This window comes from Triticum urartu, chromosome 6A (genome assembly GCF_056163025.1).
Source record: "Triticum urartu cultivar PI428250 chromosome 6A, HENAU_Tu73, whole genome shotgun sequence".
NCBI lineage: Eukaryota > Viridiplantae > Streptophyta > Magnoliopsida > Poales > Poaceae > Triticum > Triticum urartu.
Genome location: NC_141878.1, coordinates 244,320,471 through 244,330,838, shown reverse-complemented (window position 1 = coordinate 244,330,838; position 10,368 = coordinate 244,320,471).

Below are 10,368 nucleotides of genomic sequence, written 5' to 3'. Positions count from 1 at the left end.
TCATTTAAATGGCATGACACGGTCATTATAGAGACAAATATCTCTATAGTGACCTATCATGGCAATTATATAAACCTCAGGATCCTTGTTTTTCTAATTTTAGACTATGTTTTTATTGGTTATTTTTTGCTCTAAAAATTGAAGAATGATTGACTTGACTTGTCATGGAGATTATATAAACCCTTTTCAGGTCACATGCAGGGTATAGGGGGCAGGGTGTTCTTATCGAGTATGTCTCCCTTATAGACGTTGAACATATATTATCTTTTACCGACAATGAGGGGGGCCCACAAAATCTATCCCTTTGACCCACGAGAACGGTTTGACCATTATGGTTTTCTATTGATACTAGTAAGGTACACGTGCATTGCACGCATGAGATTTGGTAACCAAATTATGAATAAATACCACACTATAGCATGTAAGCTTTGAGTTATGTATGCATGATGTAGATGTTCGTTTAATTCTTATAGTCCATCTCATTCAAAATCAATTAGTTTTATAAAAAAAATCTATTTTAATAATCATAGAATTGTGCATTGTAAAGCATAAAGTAAAAACAAATAGTGACAATTCATTTAGAAAAAAGTTTGGGAAATTAAGATATGGAAGATTCTAGAACAAAGGAGAAGTGCTTGTGTTTTGAGGTTTGTGCAGTATGCTTAAGTTCAACCATGGCGTCTCCTAGATTGTACATGTGGTGGAATCTGGTGGAATGTAGATGATATCCAATGGCCAGTAGTACTCGGATTTGCCATCTCTGTACCGTCCGATTGTCTTCATCCAACGACCAACTTTCAAAGTTATTCGAACACTATATAGGGGTATAGATGTGTGCCTTGCTAGACCAAATAAAGTTTGAGCGCATGCGTGGGACGACCCCCTGATACTTCTCCAACATATCTATAATTTTTGATTGTTCCATGCTATTATATTATCAATCTTGGATGTTTATATGAATTTATATGCTATTTTATATGATTTTTGGGACTAACCTATTAACCTAGAGCCAGTGCCAGTTTCTGTTTTTCCTTATTTTTGAGTTTCGCGGGAAAGGAATATCAAACGGAGTCCAATTTACCTGAAACTTTATGACGATTTTTTTGGACCAAAAGAAGCCCACGGAGTACCGGAGATGCACCAGAGAAGCCTCGAGGCCTCCACATTGGTGGAGGGCACCCCCACTCCCCTAGGGCACGCCCTCCGACCTTGTGGGACCCTTGTGGAATCCCCTGACTTGTTCTGACGCCAACACCTATTATTGTAACACCCCAGATGTAACTTTCCATATTTATAACTCCGACTCTTGCAATTTTCGGCTTTATGATATGAGATTCCCTTCGTGGTTGGGTTTTTGTCTTCGTTTTGCATTTTGTTCATGTCATGCATTTCATATCATGTCATCATGCGCATATCATTTGCATTCGTGTTCGTCTGAAGCATCCGAACATTTTCCCCATTGTCCGTTTCGCAATCCAACACTCCCACATGCACCCGGTGCACCCCTCTTGTCTTTTTTCATGAGCGGGAGAAAAAAGTTCTCAGAATGAGTCAAGATTTGTCAAGTGGCCTTGGTACACCATCGGGAGACCGCCTGTCAAATATCGTTCCATTTGTAGGCCGTTTGATGCTCCAACGGATGACCGGGTAACCGCAAAAGCCTTTTTGTGTGCAGCCCAACACCCCTCCAAAACAGCCCAATAACTCATCTTATCCACCTCCATGTTCTCCGTCGTCGGATCACGATCGTGTGGGCGAAAACCTCACCTCATTTGGACATTCCTACCTCCCTCTACATATATATATGTGCATCTCCCCCGAAATCTGGGTCCAAACCCTAGAAATCACCTCACTCCACCGCCGGACACGTCCGGATCCCACCGGACGAGTCTCCTCAACCGCCCGCAGCCAGTGGCGTGCTACCACGTGGCCTACCGCCACATCCCTCTATGCGGGCCCGCTCGGGCCGAGGCGGGTCCCCGAGCCCGAGACGCCCCGCGCCGCCCCCGCATATCTCCGCCGCCTCCCGCACTTGCCAGCGCCGCCACGCGCCTCGCTGCCTCCGCCCGTCACCTCGCTGCCGTCCCGCCACAGCTCGCGGGCGCCTCGCCACCCTTCGCCACCGGTCGCTGCCCGGGACCCGCGCCCGTGCCGCCTCTCCAGTCCGGTGAGCCGCCCTCGTCTCCGGCCGCGCCTCTCCGGTCTCCTTCCTCCACTCCGGCGCCAAGTCCGCACCACACCAAACCCTAGATCCAGATTCGGAAGGTTGACCCAAAAAATTTCCTAAGTCCCTAACATTTTTATGCCTCCTTCTTCGTGTTGCATCTCCTTAACCATGGCTCGAAATCATGCATATGATATGTCAAAATGTTCGTCTCGTTGAGCTCTTCATGTTAGAAGCATTTACATGCATGTTACTGTCCATTATGATGACATTTTAATTGTTGCAAGAGTGCTATAAAATGTTAAGTGCTGGTGCTTAGCAGAACATGGTGATTTTTCATTTTTGTTGCATTTGATGTGTGCATCCTATGAGCATGAGGTCTACATATGTTTTGAGCTCCAACATGTTGTATTTACATAGGTGCAAGTCTTGTATTTTTGTGATCTATGTGGTGACTAGCACAAGCATGCAAAGTAGGCTTCATAATGTTGCTGCTTTCAGGCACTTAGGATTTTGCTAAGTCCTTTTCCTACTGTTATTTTGATGCCATGTAAACTTACTGATTCCATGAGATCCATGCTTATTTTGAGATACTTCAGTAAGGGTGTTTTGAACATGTGGTTATGCTCTGTGCATTCATGGCCCGGGTTGCAATTATGGTGTGCTCTAGCATGTCTTTTTTTCGTGCTCTACTTTGGCTATATAATATTCTTGGAAGATTGTTAACATGTTAATCAATATTGCCATGGTTGTTGCTAGTGATCCATGTACCCTATGAACTTTCTATTGCCATGTTTAGCTTGATGAACATGTCTTCTTAATGTTTCTATGCTTATGTTGTCATTGAATGTTTTGTGGTGATTGGCCTGAGCTTGCAAAGTTGCTATCATGAATCTGTTTATGCCATGCTCTGTTTTTCTTCTAAGTCTGAAACTGTTAATATAACTTTCTATGTTTACATGGGTGCCATCATATTTTCTGTGCCTTTTTGGCTCATGGTCATTAAGGTAGTTTTGTTAAGTGCATTTAGTAGAAGCATGCCATTCCTTTGTTTACCATGTTATGTTCCTGTAGAATGTTGTTTGCTTGCTCTAAGCATTGCTTCCTGATGTTGTTTTTGACATGTTGAAGTCTGTGAAGCTGATATCTTTTGCACTTTTGCCATGCTTGTTTGAACCTGTTCTGTTGTGATTGAGCTGTAGCTCAGTGTTCATGTTTTGTCAAGGATCTCTTGTACATCACTACCATATGATTTGTTGCTATGTTGGAGTGCAGTAGCTTAGTTTCTTGTTGCATTCTAAGTGCCATCATGCTGTTAATCGTAGATTTGCGTCATTCTTGTTTTGCTTGCCATTTGCAAACCGTGCATCCGTTTCCGGTGATCCTTATATCGATTTCGACCGAAATCACATCATCTTTCCAGCGGCATACTTGGTTTGACAAGTTGATTCCTTGATTATTCTATCCCTTACGGAGCACGCATATGCATTGCATATCATACCTTACATATCATGCCATGTACTGCATCATGTTGCTTGTGCATTGCACTGTGACTGATTGTTGTTCCATTGCTTGTGTTCTTGCCTTGGATAAAGTCGGGAGACGAGTACGTGAACGAGGAACCTGTTGAGTATGCTAACGAGGATCAAGCTTTCGACAACTCTGAGAACTTTGCAGGCAAGATGACCATACCCACGAAATAACTTTTATCTTTGCTTGCTAGTTGTTCCGTTCTATCGCTATGTCGCGCTACCTACCACTTGTTATATCATGCCTCCCATATTGCCATGTCAAGCCTCTAACCCACCTTTCCTAGCAAACCGTTGTTTGGCTATGTTACCGCTTTTGCTCAGCCCCTCTTATAGCGTTGCTAGTTGTAGGTGAAGTTGAAGTTTGTTCCATGTTGGAACATGGATATGTTGGGATATCATATTATCTCTTATTTAATTTAATGCATCTAGATACTTGGTAAAGGGTGGAAGGCTCGGCCTTTTGTCTGGTGTTTTGTTCCACTCTTGCCGCCCTAGTTTCCGTCAGACCGGTGTTATGTTCCTTGATTATTGCGTTCCTTACGTGGTTGGGGATTTATGGGACCACCTTAACAGTTTGCTTTGAATAAAACTCCTCCAGCAAGGCTCAACCTTTGTTTTACCATTTGCCTACCGACCACCTATAGCTTTCCCTTGGGTTCTGCAGACTCAAGGGTCATCTTTATTTTAAAAGCCCCCGGGCCAGTGCTCCTCTGAGATTTGGTCCGAACTAGAGTCCTTTGCAGTGCCACCTCGGGGAAACTTGAGGGCTGGTTTTAGTTGTACGGAGTGCTCATCCGGTGTGCCCTGAGAACGAGATACGTGCAACTCCTATCAGGATTTGTCGGCACATCGGGCGGCTTTGCTGGTCTTGTTTTACCATTGTGGAAATATCCTTTGTTGACCCTGAGAGCTTGTGATGGGCTAAATTGGGACACCCCTGCAGGGTATAAACTTTCGACAACCATGCCATGGTTATGTGGCAGAAGGGAATTTGTTAATATCCGGTTGTAGAGAACTTGACACATGACTTAATTAAAATGAATCAACCGCGTGTGTAGCCGTGATGGTCTCTTTTCGGCGGAGTCCGGGAAGTGAACATGGCCTTTGTGTTATGCTTGAACGTAAGTAGTTTCAGGATCACTTCTTGATCACTTATAGCTTCCGGACCGTTGCGTTGCTTCTCTTCTCACTCTGATATGCGTATGTTAGCCACCATATATGCTTAGTGCTTGCTGCGGCTCCACCCCACTACCTTCTCCTACCCATAATCTTAAATAGTCTTGATCTTGCGGGTGTGAGATTGCAGAGTCCTCGTGACTCACGGATACTTCCAAACAGTTGCAGGTGCCGAGGATACTAGTGCAGGTGATGCTACCAAACTCAAGTGGGAGTTCGACGAGGATCTGGGTCGTTACTACATTTTGTTTCCAGATGATCAGTAGTGGAGCCTAGTTGGGACGATCGGGGATCTAACATTTGGTGTTTATCTTCCTTTTCTGTTGGACTTGACCATAGTCGGTCTATGAGTGTATTTGTATGTTGTATGAATTATTTATGTATTGTGTGAAGTGGCGATTGTAAGCCAACTCTTTATCCCTTTCTTATCTAGTACCTGGGATTGTGTGAAGATTACCCCTCTTGCGACAAAACTACCATGCGGCTATGCCTCTAAGTCATGCCCCGACACGTGGGAGATATAGCCGCATTGTGGGTGTTATAATTACATATCCCCAAACCTCCAGAATAGAACATAGATCGGGAGTTCCGCCGCCGCAAGCCTCTATAGCCACCAGAAACCAATTGAGACCCTGTTTCGGCACCCTGCCGGAGGGTGAAATCATCACCGGTGGCCATTTTCATCATCCTGACGCTCTCCATGACGAGGAGGGAGTAGTCCACCCTTCGGGCTGAGGGTATGTACCAGTAGCTATGTGTTCGATCTCTCTCTCTCTCTCTCGTGTTCTTGAATTGGCGCGATCTTGATGTACTGCGAGCTTTCCTATTATAGTTGGATCTTATGATGTTTCGCCCCCTCTACCTTCTTGTAATGGATTGATTTTTCCCTTTGAAGTTATCTATTGGATTGAGTCTTTAAGGATTTGAGAGCACTTGATGTATGTCTTGCATATGCTTATCTGTGGTGACTTTGGGATATTCACATGATCTACTTGATGTATGTTTTGGTGATCAACTTGCGGGTTCTGTGAACTTGTGAACGGGTTGGCACACATTTTCGTCTTAACTCTCTCATAGAAACTTTGGGGCACTCTTTGAAGTTCTTTGTGTTGGTTTGAATAGATGAATATAAGATTGTGCATATCGTATAATCAAACTCGCAGATACTTGTAGTGACATTGGAGTATCTAGGTGACATTAGGGTTTTGGTTGATGTGTGTCTTAAGGTGTTATTTTAGTATGGACTCTAGGGCCGTTTGTGGCACTTATAGGAATAGCCCAACAAATCGATTAGAAAGAATAGCTTTGAGGTGGTTTCGTACCCTACAATAATCTCTTCATTTCTTCTCCGCTATTAGTGACTTTGGAGTGACTCTTTGTTGCACGTTGAGGGATTGTTATATGATCTAATTATGTTATCATTGTTGAGAGAACTTGCAGTAGTGAAAGTATGAACCCTAGGCCGTGTTTCAAAGCATTGCAATAACGTTTTCACTCACTTTTACCACTTGTTACCTTGCTGTTTTTATAATTTTAGATTACAAAAACCTATATCTACCATCCATATTGCACTTGTAACACCATCTCTTCGCTGAACAAGTGCACCTATACAATTTACCATTGTATTGGGTGTGTTGGGGACACAAGAGACTCTTTGTTATTTGGTTGCAGGGTTGTTTGAGAGAGACCATCTTCATCCTATGCGTCCCACGGATTGATAAACCTTAGGTTATCCACTTGAGGGAAATTTTCTACTGTCCTACAAAACTCTGCACTTGGAGGCCCAATAACGTCTACCAGGATAAGGTTGTGTAGTAGACATCAAGCTCTTTTCTGGCGCCGTTGCCGGGAAGGTTAGCGCTTGAAGGTGTATCTTTAGATATTGCAATCGAATCTTTTAGTTTCTTGTTTTATCACTAGTTTACACTACTGCAGGATGGTCCAAACGCGACAGTCGAATCCGAGACCCTTCGACAAAACTGTGTGCGATGCCATAATCGCAAACGATGGTGTAAAAAACCGTCAAAAAAGGTGAAAACGTTTGCGATGACAGATGCATCAAACACGGTTCAGAATTTAGTTGCGTGTGCGATGCAGGGCATACGGTTCAGCTCAATGAACTGTTTGTGATGAGGAGGCACAAAAGAAATGGGTAGCCAGACGAAGGCGTGTGCGATATACATCATACGGTTCACTGGGATGAACTGTGTGTGATTGAGAAACACAATGGAAACGGTTCAACTGAACAAGATGTGTGTGATATGCGACAAACATGTCCGTAATCTGAAATGTGTGCGAAGACCAATAATAACACAGACGATTGCTGCTAATAAGCCATGTGAATTGCTCTGTTTAAAGTAGAATCCCATGTATATATATAACTGAAATAAACATCCAATTACATAAGTGACTATACAGATCATTCGCACACATCTCAATAAACAATTGCATGCATTCTAAAGTAGGAGAAAGGATTGTCTAGTCATCTACTTCTTGTGACTCTCCCTCCACTTCTATGTGGCTCGATCCCTCATCAGGGTCAGGAAGAAGACAGTTCCTCATGTTAATGATCCGCCTGTACATCTCGTAGCTTGTGTACGCGTCCATGGCTACGTACTTGACATGTTGTTCATCCAGTCTCTTATGCCACACACTGTGCCAGGCGTTCTTGTCCTTATTGCTCTCTTGCTTCATATTCACGTAGTAGGGGTCGATGATGGACGAGGCGAGGTCAACCAGGGAGTTCAGTTTGCTTTTGTTGGTGCCCCAGACCTTGTAGTGCTGGTGGATGTTGACAAGATTCGGGCATTTCAAGTCCGAAACCTTGAGCGCTTTTAGATCGTTGGTGGTGTCCACCGTAGCGAAACTGTTGTCGGAGCTCTTGATAAACCTGGAGAAATGCTCGCAAGGCATTGTGGCAAGGTGGAGGTGGTAGACGAGGACGTCATGTCGCACGCACAATTGGGCGATGACAACCTTCTGATTGTGCCCGACACGACCGATGGTGTACTCGAGGTCGAAGCCGACCACTTGGTACTTGTCCTCGGCAAGGAACTGTTCAAAAGCTTGGATGGAGCTCTCCACCAAGACCGGTTCGTTCATGTACACCACTGAGAGGGCCTTTCCCCTCATGTGGGTGTCCACTACGTGATGCGTGCTGAACTGCCCGCCATTGTCGCCGTCGGCCGCTTGGAGCGCCATTGGAGGCACGGGGAGTGCCATTGGAACCACCGGATGTCGTCTCTGTATGTGTGCTCATGGGTGAGCTTATTGTGATGTGTGAGACGAGAGATGAAGGTAAATGGCCGCAGGAATAAAAGGGGGCCGGGCGGCATGGATTCTCGGGGCGTCCGCGTGGCAATTTTTGCAGCGGGTAACTACATCGTCGCGCCACGGCCAGCGCAACCGCTTGCACATGAACGTGCGTGATCGTGCGCCGGCCCAAAACACTGGCAGCGCGTGTGGAGGGATGAGGGCAGAGCACCCGCAGGGACACGAGAGCAGAGCACGCGTGGCGGGACACAAGCAGAGTGCGCTGCGACTGCCTGAACCACAAGCAACCACATGCATGGAGCAGTTGAACATGCAGCAAATGGTCGCCTACAAGCCGACAGACAGTTGCCTCGCTGCGTAGAGAGAGGCCGTGTGGTACCACACCTTCGTTTAGTCTATAGTCTCCTATATATTCTGTGCCATACTTTTCCCTCAAATTTAACCAACAAAATGTTAATGCATGTTTTAAAAATTATATAATTGGAAACTATGTTCAAATAAAAATCCAACTCTATAATCTTTGGCGACATGCATTTGTATTTTATTAGTTAAATCATACTTATAAACCAGGACGGTGGTATAGTAGGTAATTAAATCGCAAATGTTTATTTATTAACCATATGTGTACGTGGCCTTTCGTCCTCCTCTCGCACGTCTTGTCACCCCGCTGCCGAAGACGACTTATAGAGCAAGCTTGCGCAACGCGCAAGGGCTTTCTTTTTGCCAAACAATGGTGCCAATGAATCGTCGGTGAGCCCGTTCCCGCACAATCTTCCCGCCCGACTCGGTGAAATCCCCCAAAATCCCAATGCGTACTAGCTAGCTATAAAAACCCTCATGGCCGGCGAGTCCTGCGTCGCATTTTCCCCTCCATCCTTGTAGCTTATCTCGTCTTCTTCCCCCACATTCGCCAATGGCACCGTTCCGTCGTCGTCACTAAAACACTTTGCATACGTGTGTTCCATCTAAAACGTTTGCGATCAAGAGCTGCAGAAATCCTGTTCAGCACATTTTCTCCTTGCTTCCTGGGGAAGCTGTTGGTTTGCATACGGGAGTTCTAACTAAAATGTTTGCAATGAGTGTTTTATATTTAAAAAGAGAATTAAACTACGGATTGGGCACCATTCATGGAGAGGATGCGAGCAAGGTGGGTGGCCATGGAACTCAAAGGGATCGCTTCCAAGTGAGCATGCGCACCGTACAGCTTGCACGCTTCCCGGTGAGCCTGCACACTCAAGGAAAGCTTGCGCGCCTCTCGGTCAGCCAGCGCACTGGACGGCGCTCACACGCCTCCCGTTCAGTCAAGGTCAAGCAGTTGTCTGCACCACATCTCCTACAGCCATTAAAACCAAGACACGTGGCGTCACGTGAATGGTTAACAGAATTTTGGATTTACTAGAATTTAAAAACCAAGCATCTCAATGTTTTGCTGGCAATCAACGGTGCCCTGGTGTTTGAAATTCATTCCCATTTATTGCATGGGACCTAAGCATGCACCCAAGGACACATATTTGATTTTTCAACCAATTTATATGCACTGGAGCATGTGCATGTAGTTCAAATTTGAAGTATGCACATAAATGCATTGAAAACTCAGTTAATGCATAAAAATGTCCAAACGAACCCCAAAAAATCACAAAAATTCACACAACACTCCTATTGTTCTATGTTGACATGAGAAAAAAATTGAAATCAATAAGAGGCAATAGATATCGTTTCGTCCACAAAGGTGGGACGTTCCCTACCAAAAACCATCATGCTTGTTGTGAGAAGCTCCGGTTTGTGAGAAGGATATACCCAAACCTGCCCCAAATGGGACAAAATTTGTACCACGGCATGTTGATGCCGCTCCATGATAGCATGCCAAGTTTCATGAATTTCAGACGAGTTTTGGATTTACTAGAATTTAAAAACCATGCATCTCAATGTTTTGCCGGCAATCAACGGTGCCCCGGTGTTTGAAATTCATTCCCATTTCTTGCATGGAACCTAAGCATCCACCCAAGGACACATATTTGATTTTTCATACAATTTATATGCACTGGAGCATGTGCATGTAGTTCAAATTTGAATTATGCACATACATGCATTGATAACTCAGTTAATGCATAAAATGTACAAACGAACCCCGAAAAATCACAAAAAATCACACAACACTCCTGTTGTTCTATGTTGACACAAGAAAAAAATTGAAAGCAAAAAGAGGAAATGGATATCGTTTCA